The sequence below is a fragment of the Lissotriton vulgaris genome, chromosome 6, assembly GCF_964263255.1.
Source record: "Lissotriton vulgaris chromosome 6, aLisVul1.2, whole genome shotgun sequence".
NCBI lineage: Eukaryota > Metazoa > Chordata > Amphibia > Caudata > Salamandridae > Lissotriton > Lissotriton vulgaris.
Window position 1 is genome coordinate 827,948,607 of NC_141694.1, and position 13,086 is coordinate 827,961,692.

Consider the following 13,086-nt stretch of genomic DNA (forward strand, 5'->3'; position numbering starts at 1 on the left):
GTCCATAAGGCCTTAAACACCAATGGGCCCAAATATTTAGCCAATAAATTGATAAGACACAAACCAGCCAGACTCCTTTTCTCGTCCTGCAAACTCCTCCTAGCCATACCTAAAGTGCGCACAGTCAGAAACGGAGGCAGAGCTTTCTCCAAAATTGGCCCTGAAACCTAGAATGCCCTTCCCCAACATCTACGTGCAGAACAAAACCACAAGAGATTTCCCAAACTACTAAAAACCTGGCTCTTCCAGCTTTAACAAGTGACCATTTATATGTTATCTGAGTTTCCACTGGCGTTGCGAGACCTACGGGTGATACATGCGCCTAACAAATACCGAAATATACAAATACAAATACTTCTTTTTGCGGATGATACCCTCCTTGTCTCAAAACACCTGGGGGCCTCCAAATGCTACTGAATCAATTCAAGGCTTTTTGCAATGGGAGAGGGCTTAAAATTGATACAACCAAGACAAAATTTATGATGCTGAACCCCCATAAATCATACAAATGGCGTCTAACCCTAAACAACATTCCATTAGAAAGGGTGAATATCTTTGACTATTTGGGTATTAAATTGACCATAGACATTTCCTGGAAGCTTCACCTAATTAAGGCAAATTTAAAGTTCAAGCAAATAATTGGAGCCCTAAGGAAAGAACACTGCTGTTCGCACACTAAACCTGTTGCACCTGCCCTAGAAATTTACAAAAGCAAGGTTGTGAGCTGTGTTCTTTATTGGGCCGAGCTGTGGGGTTTCGAAAGACTGACCGATCTAACTGTGGCTGGGAACACCTTTCTAAGGAACTTAGTGTCACTTCCCCCAAGCACACCGCTACATCCTCTCAAACTTGACATGGGCTTTAAATCCATTAAAGATCTAGCAAAACTCTGCCCGCTGCTATTTTGGCAGAGTTTAGTTTCAAACCCTGAATTGTCTTTCTATGCTTCTGCTTTTCATGACGTTTGCACTTTGAATATATTTAAGAAGACAGGTTGAATCAGAAACATCAAAAGTCTACTTATTAGTATTGGGGTAAAAGTTTAAATGAGGTAGCATTAATCACATAGAGTCATCCACAAAGAAGCAAGTAAAGCTATGTATTTGGACTGGGTATACCAGAACGAAATTAAGGACAGCAAGTTTGGCAGGCTAACTGTGGAATTTGATGATTTAAAATTGCTGTGTTCTGTGGAAGGCTACCATGACCTTATACAGCTACCATCAGACAGAAAGCTATATATTCAATTTAGGAATGGTTCACTCCCCTTGAACTCTTTCCCAAGTTCCAGGTCATGAAATACAGCTCAGAGCAAGGGTTCTCCGTGCTGCTCTGCTCCCAACAAATCAACCTCCCATCCTCTCTTTGCTTGTCAAGCATTTTCTGGCCCTTGAAGAAGGTGATTAACACCTAGCTGTAAACAGCTGGGAACCAGACAAGACGGTTTGGCCTTACACATGCTAAAATCTGATGCAAGACCTTTGAATGCCTGTGCGCTTGCAATATTTCTGGGCCAAATGTGGGGAATTTGAAGGAAGGCCCAAAAGCTCAATTTATCATCTCGCCCATTAGGCCCAATAGTATGAACCCCATTAGGCTTATCTAGCAAAACCGGCAGGGAATCTGCATATGTCTATGCGAAGAGTAGATAATATAGCGGGTCCCATTGCCTCGGACATTAGGTCCCCAGAGGCTGTTGATGTTTTTATTCTATTAACCAAATGCGAAGGTTTTAATTTGTATAGCTTTTATATGGTTCATATCCTGATGTAAAAAGTGTTATGAATTTATTTAATATTATTCTTTGTAAAAATAAAAAAATGAGCTTTTATATGTAAATATTGCAAGAAATGTATTTATGCACTCTGCACTTCTATGGTCTGATGACTGACATAAAGTTTATTGATTGATGCACTCACTGATTCTCCGTTCACAGACCAATTAGTGAGGTGTATCAACAATCACAACATGCAGGGAAAGCTTTTGGCTAAGGATCCTAGTCTGAAGGAGGCAATTGCCATAGCAGAAGATATGGAGAACACGTCCATGTGGGTTTGGGAACTTTCTGACAGTCAAACTCATGATACTGTTAATCAGATTGAAAGTATGAAAGACTAATCTGACATGGAGGGTATTGGATTGTCTGTTAGGAAGGTAAAGAATGAGACAAAGTTTGCACTGAGTAATGGTGATAATAACGAGGGACAATGTAAGTGCTACAGATGGGCACCTCAAAAATAACCAGGGACACTATGGCAGAAATGCTATTTTCTGGGAAATGCGGGAAAAGGGATCATTATGCCAAAGTATGTAGAAGTGACAGAGTGCATGCAGTAGATGGTGGGTCTGACAGCCTGACAGACAATTTAAGAAGGGTGATTGTACCTGTAATAGAGAATGAAGACATTGACAGTGATTCTTTGACCATGTTTGAAGATAAAATAAAGGTTGTTGGCGAGAAATTAACAGTTTTGATGGGTTTAGGTTCACCACACACCGTGGTTGGGGGACAACATTGGAACATGTGTTTCAATGGAGAACAACAATGTCAATCCGGTGAGGTATTGTGGTACTAGGATTGATGATTTTGAGTTGCACAGTAATGAGGATCCGATAAAAGATAGAGAAACTGTGGTAAGGTCTATATTTAGTAACAATCTACTGGGTTAGCAACAGCAAGGAGATATGGGCATATTTCTCAAACCAAACTCTCCTGAACCCATTTTATTGGTGTCCAACAATGGCAATGAGTTTTAGTTTGTTCACAATTTCCCATGCCTGTTTGAGAAAGAATTGGGGTTGCTGCATAGATGTGAACATAAGAGTGTGCTCTAGAGGAATGCCATACCGTGTCTGTTTAAGTATGGCAAGTACTGAATCTGATGGCTGACCCACTTAAGGCTGAACTCTAGAGATTGCTAGATTTGGGGATCATTGAAGACATTGAGTCCATGAAATGCTTGGCTCTGCTGATTCTTGTGCCCAAGGTTGGTGGAAAAAGCATTAGAATATGTGTGTACCTTGGAGGTCTCAATGAACATATTTGGGTAGATCGCTAATCTTTCCCAATTTCACTGAAATGCCAGGAGCACTTGAGGGAGCTAAGTTATATAGTATCATGACGTAGCTTCAGCATATCATCAAGTACCACTTCATGCTGAATCTAGGCATCTCTGTTAGTTTGTAACTCCTTTGGGTGCTTACAGGTTCTTAAGAGTGCCTTCAGAAGGTGCATGTTTTCAAAGAGTGATGAAAAAGGTCTTGGAAGGCGCAGCACATGTTCTCCTCTTCCACACTGATATGATAGTGTTTGAAAAGGGGAAGAATATTCATGACAGAAATCTGGAGTGCATACTTAACAAATTAAAATCTTCAGGTGTCAGGTCTAACTTTGAAGAGAAACAAGTGCAAGTTTGGTGTTACTCCGGCCACATACTTAGGACTTAGCATCCTGCTTTAGGACGGAATAGCATTCCTCTGCTGCTCTCAGAGAATGTGAAGAAAACACTTTCTCCTATCCATCAACAATTTGAGATAAAACTGCTGCTAATCCCTTAAGACTGGTCCCAGAGCTTAGAACAGTTATTTTGTGTGTGTCAAAATGTCCCAAGGTTTGTAGTTTACCAATGGATGATTTGGCCTGACAGAAAGCCTCCTCTCATTCTTTGTAGTCCAATTGAAAATTTGCCCCTTTTAAATGAAATTGTTTAGTGGTTCGACAGCACTTCCGAAATTGGTGATGGATTTCGACCAAAACTCCACCAATCCTAAAACTGACCTCACTTGAGCAGGATCACTTGGCGTGGGAACATCAGTAATACTCTTGGCTAACTCCAATTTTGGGCTTATACCTTCACCAGTTCACTCAGTGCAATGCATTTCTTGAAGCGCTTGTACCAACCAGTTGCTAACTCCATTCACATCAATATTGGTCAAAAGGCTACAATTTCATCAATTCAAACAGGTACACATCATATCCTGAAAAACATGGACCAGTAATCTGTTACTATAAACTTGACACATCAACTATATATTTATATTGTAGTTAGAAACAAAGTATTGATTGGAGAGAAATATTGATGAACCAACCCAAACGCTTCATGGTATCACAGTCACTGCCAGCACCGAACAAGGGAAGATGTATTATCTGAATGTAAAAATATTGATTACAATTCAAAAATGTGCTTCATCCTAATTGTCAATTAACTGAACAGAAATAATATATTGCTCTGTTTAGGTTTTTATCAGTGCTCCTTATAAAACCTCTGTCCTATTCTCAACTACTCAGAATCAAAAAACTTCCCAGATGATTAACTTTATGAGCAAGACAGTAGAAACAAGTGTGAGTATTTTTGAGAAAGAGACATCTAGGGAGTATAATAGAAATGCAACTCAAAAAGTAAAGAAATTGAAAAACAATTTCCTTCTGAAAGTTAAACAAAATCAAGGGATATATCATTTACTCTATATTTCCAAATATTTGGTTGAACCCAATTGCATAAAGAATTATTAACTAACATAGGAAATGTTTTTAAAGTGACACCAAAATGAATGCTTTATTTAGGTACAAGATACTTTGTACAAGAGATCATCAACCTTAAAAGAATAACTTCTTCTGTTACATGTGCTTAAAATGAGGCACAAAGTCATATTGTTGCACAGACGGCTGGCGCCTTTCTCTGCTTGAACTGTTCTAATTGCAACAACAACATCAATTCTGATATTATTTGTCACCGACATATGGTGAAAACATTTAAAATGGGAAACTACACTACTTGCTATAGGGAATACTGTATTGCTTGGTGAGGCGGAGCTCTGTCTCGCTAATTAGAATTAATTTTTGTTTATTTTTGCTCAATAAATGTATTTTGGACTCCAAGTGAGCTTGGAGCAATATTTCTTATCTTTCAGGGATACAAAGTCTCCATTAACAAGACATTTTAAGAAGTTTCTAATAATTTCATTTAACTAAGAATACTGGTTTTAGAAGTGATCCCCTGCAAAATGTTTCAGACTAAAAAGAGCAAATTATCATTATAAAAGGAAGCTATCATGATAGTTCAATTAAAAATAGTTTGGCCAAAAAGGTTAATAGAACTACATAACTCAACGATTTATTTTTCTATTGCCATACAAAAACTATGATCAACACATAAGGAAGACTACAGGATATGAAGTGAGAGATTTCACATTATCAGAAAGCGATAAATTATTTGGATTTATTTGAACACTGACCACAATGAAGACAATGAAGAATTGATTCAATTCTTGTAAATCTGTTACAGCATATTCTGATGGATGAAGTTTAAGTTGAGATAGATCTCTCAGGGTGTCTTTCAAGGTAATTTGAAATACACACTGGTCTTGGTCTCCAACAAGGGTGTGTATTGGCTCAACCCTTTTTGATTTGTATTTGGTAGACCTACAATGAGACTTAAGCAAATTAATTATTTTTCTACAAAGACTGGGGGGGGGGTGTACATATTCCCTGATTATTGCATGCCAATGACCTGATATCCTTTCACTCACCTACGACCTCACCACCACCAAAACCAACTTTCACAGATGCATGACAAACATCACCAACTGGATGAGGAACAACTGCCTGCAGCTGAACACAGACAAGACGGAAGTACTGATCTTTGGCAATATGAAGGCTAATTTTACCTAATTGCACGGCATAACTCTTTCTTCCACCACCTTTCCCTTCCTGTTTCTTTATCTCATTATTTAGGCCTCGCCTATGCAGAGCATGTGCTGTCTCAAGGGATGTTGTATCTACTCTGCGGGCTTCAAGCACGCCCATTGTTTATTATTTGTTCTTTGGTGTGCCGCTCTGACATTCTTGTTCTGCAGGGGTGCATTGCTTTTAATTTACCCTCCTTTTGCTGTTTCGTCCCCATCCATGGAGCACGCCACTGTTATATGTAAGCTTGCCCTTGCAGGTTTGTTGAATTGCACTTTTTTGTTTTCTTCTGCCCCTGTGTTTCAAATGTCAGCTTTTATTCATGTACCTGTTTACACATCCCGATTGCCATGTGTTGTAAAATGTCTGCTGTAAGCATTCACCCCTCCTGATTGCCATAGTGCTAATAAATTTACATCGTTTTATCAACATTTTTTATAGTGGCATGTCTCCTAATTTAGTTTTTGAAACAATCTTGTTTGAATGTACTTTGACCACTGTCGAAATAGCCAATCCAGTTGCAGGAGACATGGAAGGCATGCAAGAAAAATGCAGCAGAGGGTAGCAGATAATTGTTGCCTAATGTGCTGGAGAGGGTGTGGTGTTACAGCCAGGGCTGTTGACTTTGGAACTGAGACAGAGGGTTCGAGCATCCAGTTGGCTCAACATCCTCCAATTCTGGGCAGATCACCTAATCTCCCTTTGCCTTAAAACATTAATGTGACCTTATGTCATGTCACTGTTGTTCGTCTAAAGCGCTCCGGCCCGGACTGGGAACAAAAACTGTCCCTGACAAAGTGCTTGGCCGGCCCCCTCCCCACCCCCCAGGAGTTGGGGGTGCAGCCAAGCTCTATGCCAGGGATGGTTTTCGGACGATTTTGTTACAGGGCCAATTTTGCAGCCCAAAACCGGCCCCCACCCGTGCGGCGCACCTGGGGATTGCCTGGTGCCCGCTACGGCCAGTCCAGCCCTGAAAGCGCTCCCATAAGTCTGAGCGAGGTTCGCACCATATAACTTTAAAAAAAAGAAGAACGTGCAGAGGTGGTGTGAATCATAAATTCCGTAGGAAATATTAGCGAGGATTTAATATTACAGATTGTTGAAATGAAAGTCAGGGTCAAGGTGAAGTAAGAAGTTGAAGTTTATTAAATCAGCCCCACACCTTAGGGCGGTGCGTAGGTCAGTTAGTCAGAATCATAATGGCAGTAGGTGGCAGGGGAACGGAACCTGGACAGGATGGAATGTTGGGGAACCAATGGGAAGGGTAGGGGACAATGGATGCTCTCGCGCAGGAGAGCTGGCACACACCACTTGTCATAGGGTCCCGGGGGGAAACCAGAACTAGGTTACAACACATCTTCCTCTCTTGAGGGTTTTGACAGGTAAGCCCAACGTGTGGCAGGAAGAACTTTGGGGATAAGTGAACTGGTAAACATTGGTCACAAAACAGTTTTTAAAACATTTGGGATCAGGAAGGCTCTCCCTGATGTCCCATTTGCCACGGGAGCATGAGGAACGCACTGTGTGTCAGTCTGGGATTCCGTGTAGGTTCTGCCAACCCACCGCTGAAGCAGTGACCGCCAAGCTGGCTTCAGAGACAGAGTGGGAGTTGCCGTACAGCTCCGTTTGGTGAACGGAGTGCGTGGAATGGCCCCCAGGGACTGGTCTGAGTGATTGACAGTCAGCTGAGTCAGTGGCAGGTGGGAGAAGGTGTGAACTGTGTTTATGGGTGTGGGACAGTGTCCAGCTTGGTTGTCATCCTCAACTCACATATCATAGCATGGAACCTTCAGGGTGGAAACATTGTAGGTGTTTGGGTGTGACCAATTCCACATCATCAGACTTTGCATCGTTCGTCGTGGCAGGGCCTCACACAGTACAGTTACATTCCTAACGTGGATGGTGAGCTTCCGTAAGGGCTCGCTGGGTCTTGTGGTCCACAGGTATTATGCTGGCCCGCAGGACCTGTATGCATCTAGTCCGTACCTATGTTTACCACAAGGTGTGGGCATGGTACTGGTCTGAGTGCCCTCTTGTTCCCTTTCTCTGATTCCTCATCGTTCTCTCCACCATGGCACTCCCTTATAGTATAGTGCTCCTGCCTGCTGTTACTAGAACTGACTTCTCCACCCTGGTGAGTGACCACGGCTTTGGAATCCTTTTTCTTGGGATATTTCCAGGACCATAATGTACCGCGTCTGCGCCTACACTTACTCATACCACAGGTATCCTTCACGTTGTCACTCTCAGGGATGGGTCTGACATCACATCTCTTGTAGTACTCTGTACCAGTGTCACTTGTACTTTCTTTTCCAACAACTCTCATGCCTTCAATACTTGCATCCGCAAGGACCTGTTCTTCATCTAATTTCGTCACGTGAGTTCCACTAGAGGATGTGGTTGTGTCATCTGTGTCTCTTAACTTACATTCACCCCAGCGTTCCACAAGCCTCTTGTTAATCCTTATCTGTACTTTGGGGTGAGGATCTAGTACGTGTTTGTGTGCGTTTTTACTTTCATTCTCTGGCTCTACATTATATAACCAGTCATAGTACTCTCCTTGCATGTTACATTTCGACTCCACCAGACACTGACCATCATTTTCTTCCAGGTGACCGTCGTCAGCGTCATTCCTTCTTGTGACGGGTGTTGACTTGATCCTTGCAGTAGAGTGCCACACTTCCTCATCTTGGTGGCAGGTAGATTTACAATAGTACTCCACTGGCACCGTGGACAGAGATACCATACACATTCCTCCATAGGTCGGTTCGCTTTTATCTGCCAGGACTTCTTCACTTATATTGTCCTTTACCTCATAACTCGTGAATGCATTTTGTTTAGTTTTGAATTTGTCAGTGACTGCTTCATTTTCCCTTTTCTTACTCCATGCAGCCTTTGTCCATCCACTTTTGGTCGTGGAAGATGGCTTCTCCTCACTTAACGTCTTGGAGCTTGTACTGAGTTTGTTGTTGATTTGTGCCAGCCTATTCAAAGGTTCGATACGGTTGGAATCTATCATTATGTTACATTTCTTCTGTTCTTCCCACCCTAGTACCGAGGGTCCTTCTTCTGAAATATAAACCGTACTCCATGTGCTTCTCTTCATATAGCTCAATTTTGTTACACTACCCCCTGTTAGGTTGATGTTTTCTCCTGTGTATGTTATCGGGGACATTTCAGTTTCCATCAATTCATTCCCTTGTGTCACAGCCAATTTACTTTTCCATATACTCATGTTTATCAATGTGCAGTTCGAACCTGAATCAGCGATAACGTCAATCCCAACTCCATTTATGTCTATGGTACTCTCAGGTTTGGTTTCATTCATGTTACATTCATTTTTGCAAACACCATTTTCCCGGTGAATTGTGACATTTTGTGTGTTGGCCAATAGTTTTTGTTTGAAATGTTCACTTAAGTCATCCTTCACCTCCTCAAATACATTACTGTTCGCTTCCTTCTTGGTTTCTTTTCCTGGTGGGGGTAAGATGCACATTAGGTTTTTATCCATGTTGCTGTTGCAAACCAATTAGACTTGTATAATTTCTCTTTTGTGTGTTTTATCACGGAAAGTTTCACAAAACTGAGCGTGTGCCAACGCGGGATTAGAACTCCCGACACCGATTCTAAACTCAGCGCTGATCTCCCCGTATGGCGCCTTACGCTGCGTTCCAGTGACGTGGCACGCCTTGTCGCATGCGCAGACGGGTTTGCAGGAGGGGCGTTTATGGCGCGAAAATCCCCTGACAGGATTTTCTTCAATCAGACTTGTACAGGAAGGCCAGAAGGGGCTGACGCATACTGGTGCAGATAGGTCTCTTCACAATGCGCTGCCGAACTGTTAAACAATCATGGGTTTACGCCGTTGCACTTCATATCACTTAAGACACGGCTAATCAGTTATGAGTGGCACTAATCTTTGACGCTGTGGAGAACTCTATGCATTGAGATCCTTTAAGTGCTTATGTGCTCGTTTGGTCATCAAGATGATCGTGTGCATAAGCAGTTGTGGCCTTGACAATCAGGTGGCGCTGCTGCGTGAAGTGCGTAGTTCTCACCTTCGTGCCAACATGCTGTGGAGGACTCTAAAATAGCCGCCACAACTTCCCTCAAGCTCCCAAACGTGCAGTTCCAAGGTAAGCTAATCACTCCATAGAATATACTGATGACACTCGCCGATGCTGAATAACATTTAACATTGAAATGAGCCTCTTCGCCTCGCGCTGAGGAAGGTCGCCCTTCTTCCTTCGGATTGTTGGACAATCAAGGGTTTGCGCCGCTCACATGCACCACACTTTCACTCAGGACACAGCTTGTCATGCGCTGCACTTAACTTAAACAATGTGAGAGACTTGACACGCTACACCCTTTCACTGTCTATGTTCCTTTAGTAGGTGATTCTTTTCTTCCTCAGAGCGTCAACTCGTGCAGCCCTGGGTTACGCTGAATGTGGGGAGGTTAATAATTATCCCGCTTAAACATCACTAAATGCGGCTGCAGACGTTATTTTAGTGTGGGTCCTTGCTCTGCTCACTTCACCTCCACCCAACTACCCAGGCTCACCTCATGGACACGCTCAGAATCCAGTGGTCCTGCGTTTTTCTTTTCTGTCACCGTCACCGTACTCGCCGAGATTCACGGAGGTTGCTCAGGTCCCTCACTGTACTTCACGGCTTATCATATTGATTTGCGAAGAATCTTGTTATTCTTAACTTAAGTTTTATTTCGTCAGTTTCACAAGTTCATTTCGCATTCGACCCACTCATAAGTCGATGGCTCCTTTCACGCTCGACTTGCTCAAAAGCCGGCTACCGAAATCACAGAGCTGTTCCTGTTAATCTCAAACCAGTTGTTCCTTGAACTGGCTTCGACTCACTCACAGGTCGATGGCTCCTTTCACGCTCGACTTGCTCAAAAGCCGGCTTGCCGAAATCACAGAGCTGTTCCTTGCTCCTTTCACGCTCGACTTGCTCAAAAGCCGATTTGCCTAAATCTTGGAGTTGTTCTTAATCCTTGACCTTTCACATTCGACTTACTCACAAGTCGAAGGCTATTTCACACTCGACCCGCTCAAAAGTCGACTAGCCAGAATCACGGAGCTTTCCTTAGCTCTTGACCTGTTGCACCGTGCCTTTAGAAGAGGTTGCTTCCGCATTCAAATTGGAAGGCAGTGGGTTCGTGTCATCCTCGTCGCCACTGTTGAAATGAAAGTCAGGGTCAAGGTGAAGTAAGAAGTTGAAGTTTATTAAATCAGCCCCACACCTTAGGGCGGTGCGTAGGTCAGTTAGTCAGAATCATAATGGCAGTAGGTGGCAGGGGAACGGAACCTGGACAGGATGGAATGCTGGGGAACCAATGGGAAGGGTAGGGGACAATGGATGCTCTCGCGCAGGAGAGCTGGCACACACCACTTGTCATAGGGTCCCGGGGGGAAACCAGAACTAGGTTACAACACAGATGGACTCATTCCCATAAAAAGTCAGATAAAACGCAATGTACATGGACAGAGAACTCCATGTAAAGATGAGAAAGCATGGACGTGGGTGGTAAGGCCCCATGTCTCTGGTCACATGTTCAGAACTAAACAGCAGAGCTAAGCTCCCGCTGCCGCGCACTCTTGTAAACAGAGTTGAAGGGAGTGGGAAAACATCAACCGGATGTATGACTGATTACAAGACCACTTGCAACTGCTGAGTAACACACTGACGAGAAGACATGGATTTTCTTCTGAATTTCTCTAAAGAAACATGGGCTCTGCTTGCCATCTTGTTGACCCTACTGTATCTGTAAGTGTTGCACCGCACACCTCTCGATTGTCTGTACTAGAGTGGCATCTACAGTTTAACATTAGTCTGCCTATATCACACCGCCACTACTGTGTTTCAGCCATGATAAGCGTAGTCTATGGCATGATGTCATAAATGCTATAACATGTATTTTATACAAATACGTAATCCTGTGCAGGTCATCTGCAGCAAATAATCGATAAGTGAGTATACAGTAAAGAAAACATAACTTGCTGTCCGTTACACAGTAGATACTTTGCAAGTCTGTATTTTTAAAGCCAATATGAATGCTCTTGCTTGAGATTTCGTAGTCAGTGACACCCTACTGCTAGCCTCCTGATTTCAGGAAATAGAATCCTTGCCAAGTCATTTCTACACCGCAACTGTGCCTTACAACAAGCACAACAATGCCATTCCCTCTTTGTGGTTTGGAAAGTAAAGGTTTTGTATGCTGAGGCTGCCCTTGACAAAGCATAATTAATAAAAAAAGCATTTTAGTTGTGTCAAATGTTAGGTCTGTGTAAGTCGAGCTCAGCTCTCTTCGCTGCTACCAAGAGTTGTGTACCAAAGAAGCAGCTCTGATAACTAACTAGGGTTTTGCCCAGAGCTGCGCAACTTGATGTCTCAGACATTTAGGTGATGGGTAAAATCATAGGCATTGATGTAAAACTATAGGCACTACCAGTGGTCGAAGTGCATTAAAAAAGTATGGGAACTGATGCTGCATGCAGAGGATGTGGGGTGTGGGCATGGCTAAAAAAAAAAACCATTCTGTACGTTTTTTGGTCGTCCACTGTCAGGTAGCTACATATACAATACGTGCACCTTAACCCCTTGCATGCATCGTACGGCCCCTGGCCGTCCGACGTCACAGTGGGCATGTGCGGAGGACGGCCGGGGGCCGTCCAATCCCCGCCCACTCACTCATTAATTCCCCAGCACCCCAGCAGGATTTGTGCTGCGGTCAAGGGGTTAAATGAAAAACAAATGCAAAAGTTGTTAGTGGGAAATGCACTATAGTTCATTATAAAATCTTTATTAGTTAATGCACTGAAGAGGTCTGTGTGCAACCAGAGAGACCCAAAATTAAATATTGGTTGGTGTAGTGGGGAATAGTGACTTTTGCATTTTTTGTGCTACAAGGTCACAGCCTGTGACAGAATGCGCTGTGAATATGGAAGTCAATATTTTAATCATGCATTACACATAGTATGAGATTGACTGCTACAAAATGTGCATAAGGTTTAGGATACAATGGTGATTCCAAAATATGGATTGTAGTAATACCCAGACTTTACGTAATGCAATTTTTTACATTATTGTCCCTTCAACACCTCAAGGAGTAGTAATCGCTAAATAAATACAATTAAAAGCACTCCCTTTACAGCTCGGTTGTTAAATCTTTCCACTACCGTTCAAAAAGAATGCATCTTTGTCATCACAAAGCTGCGAGTGATTCGGTCAGTTAAAGCCAGTACCGACTCCCAAGCATCATTTACTTTGCAGATTACCCTTTACATTTTCAGAATACATTAATCATGCACATTTGCATTTATTTCAGGCAATCAGGCACCCTGGCATGAAGCCTTGTTTAGCTGTCTGTCTGGCTTCAGT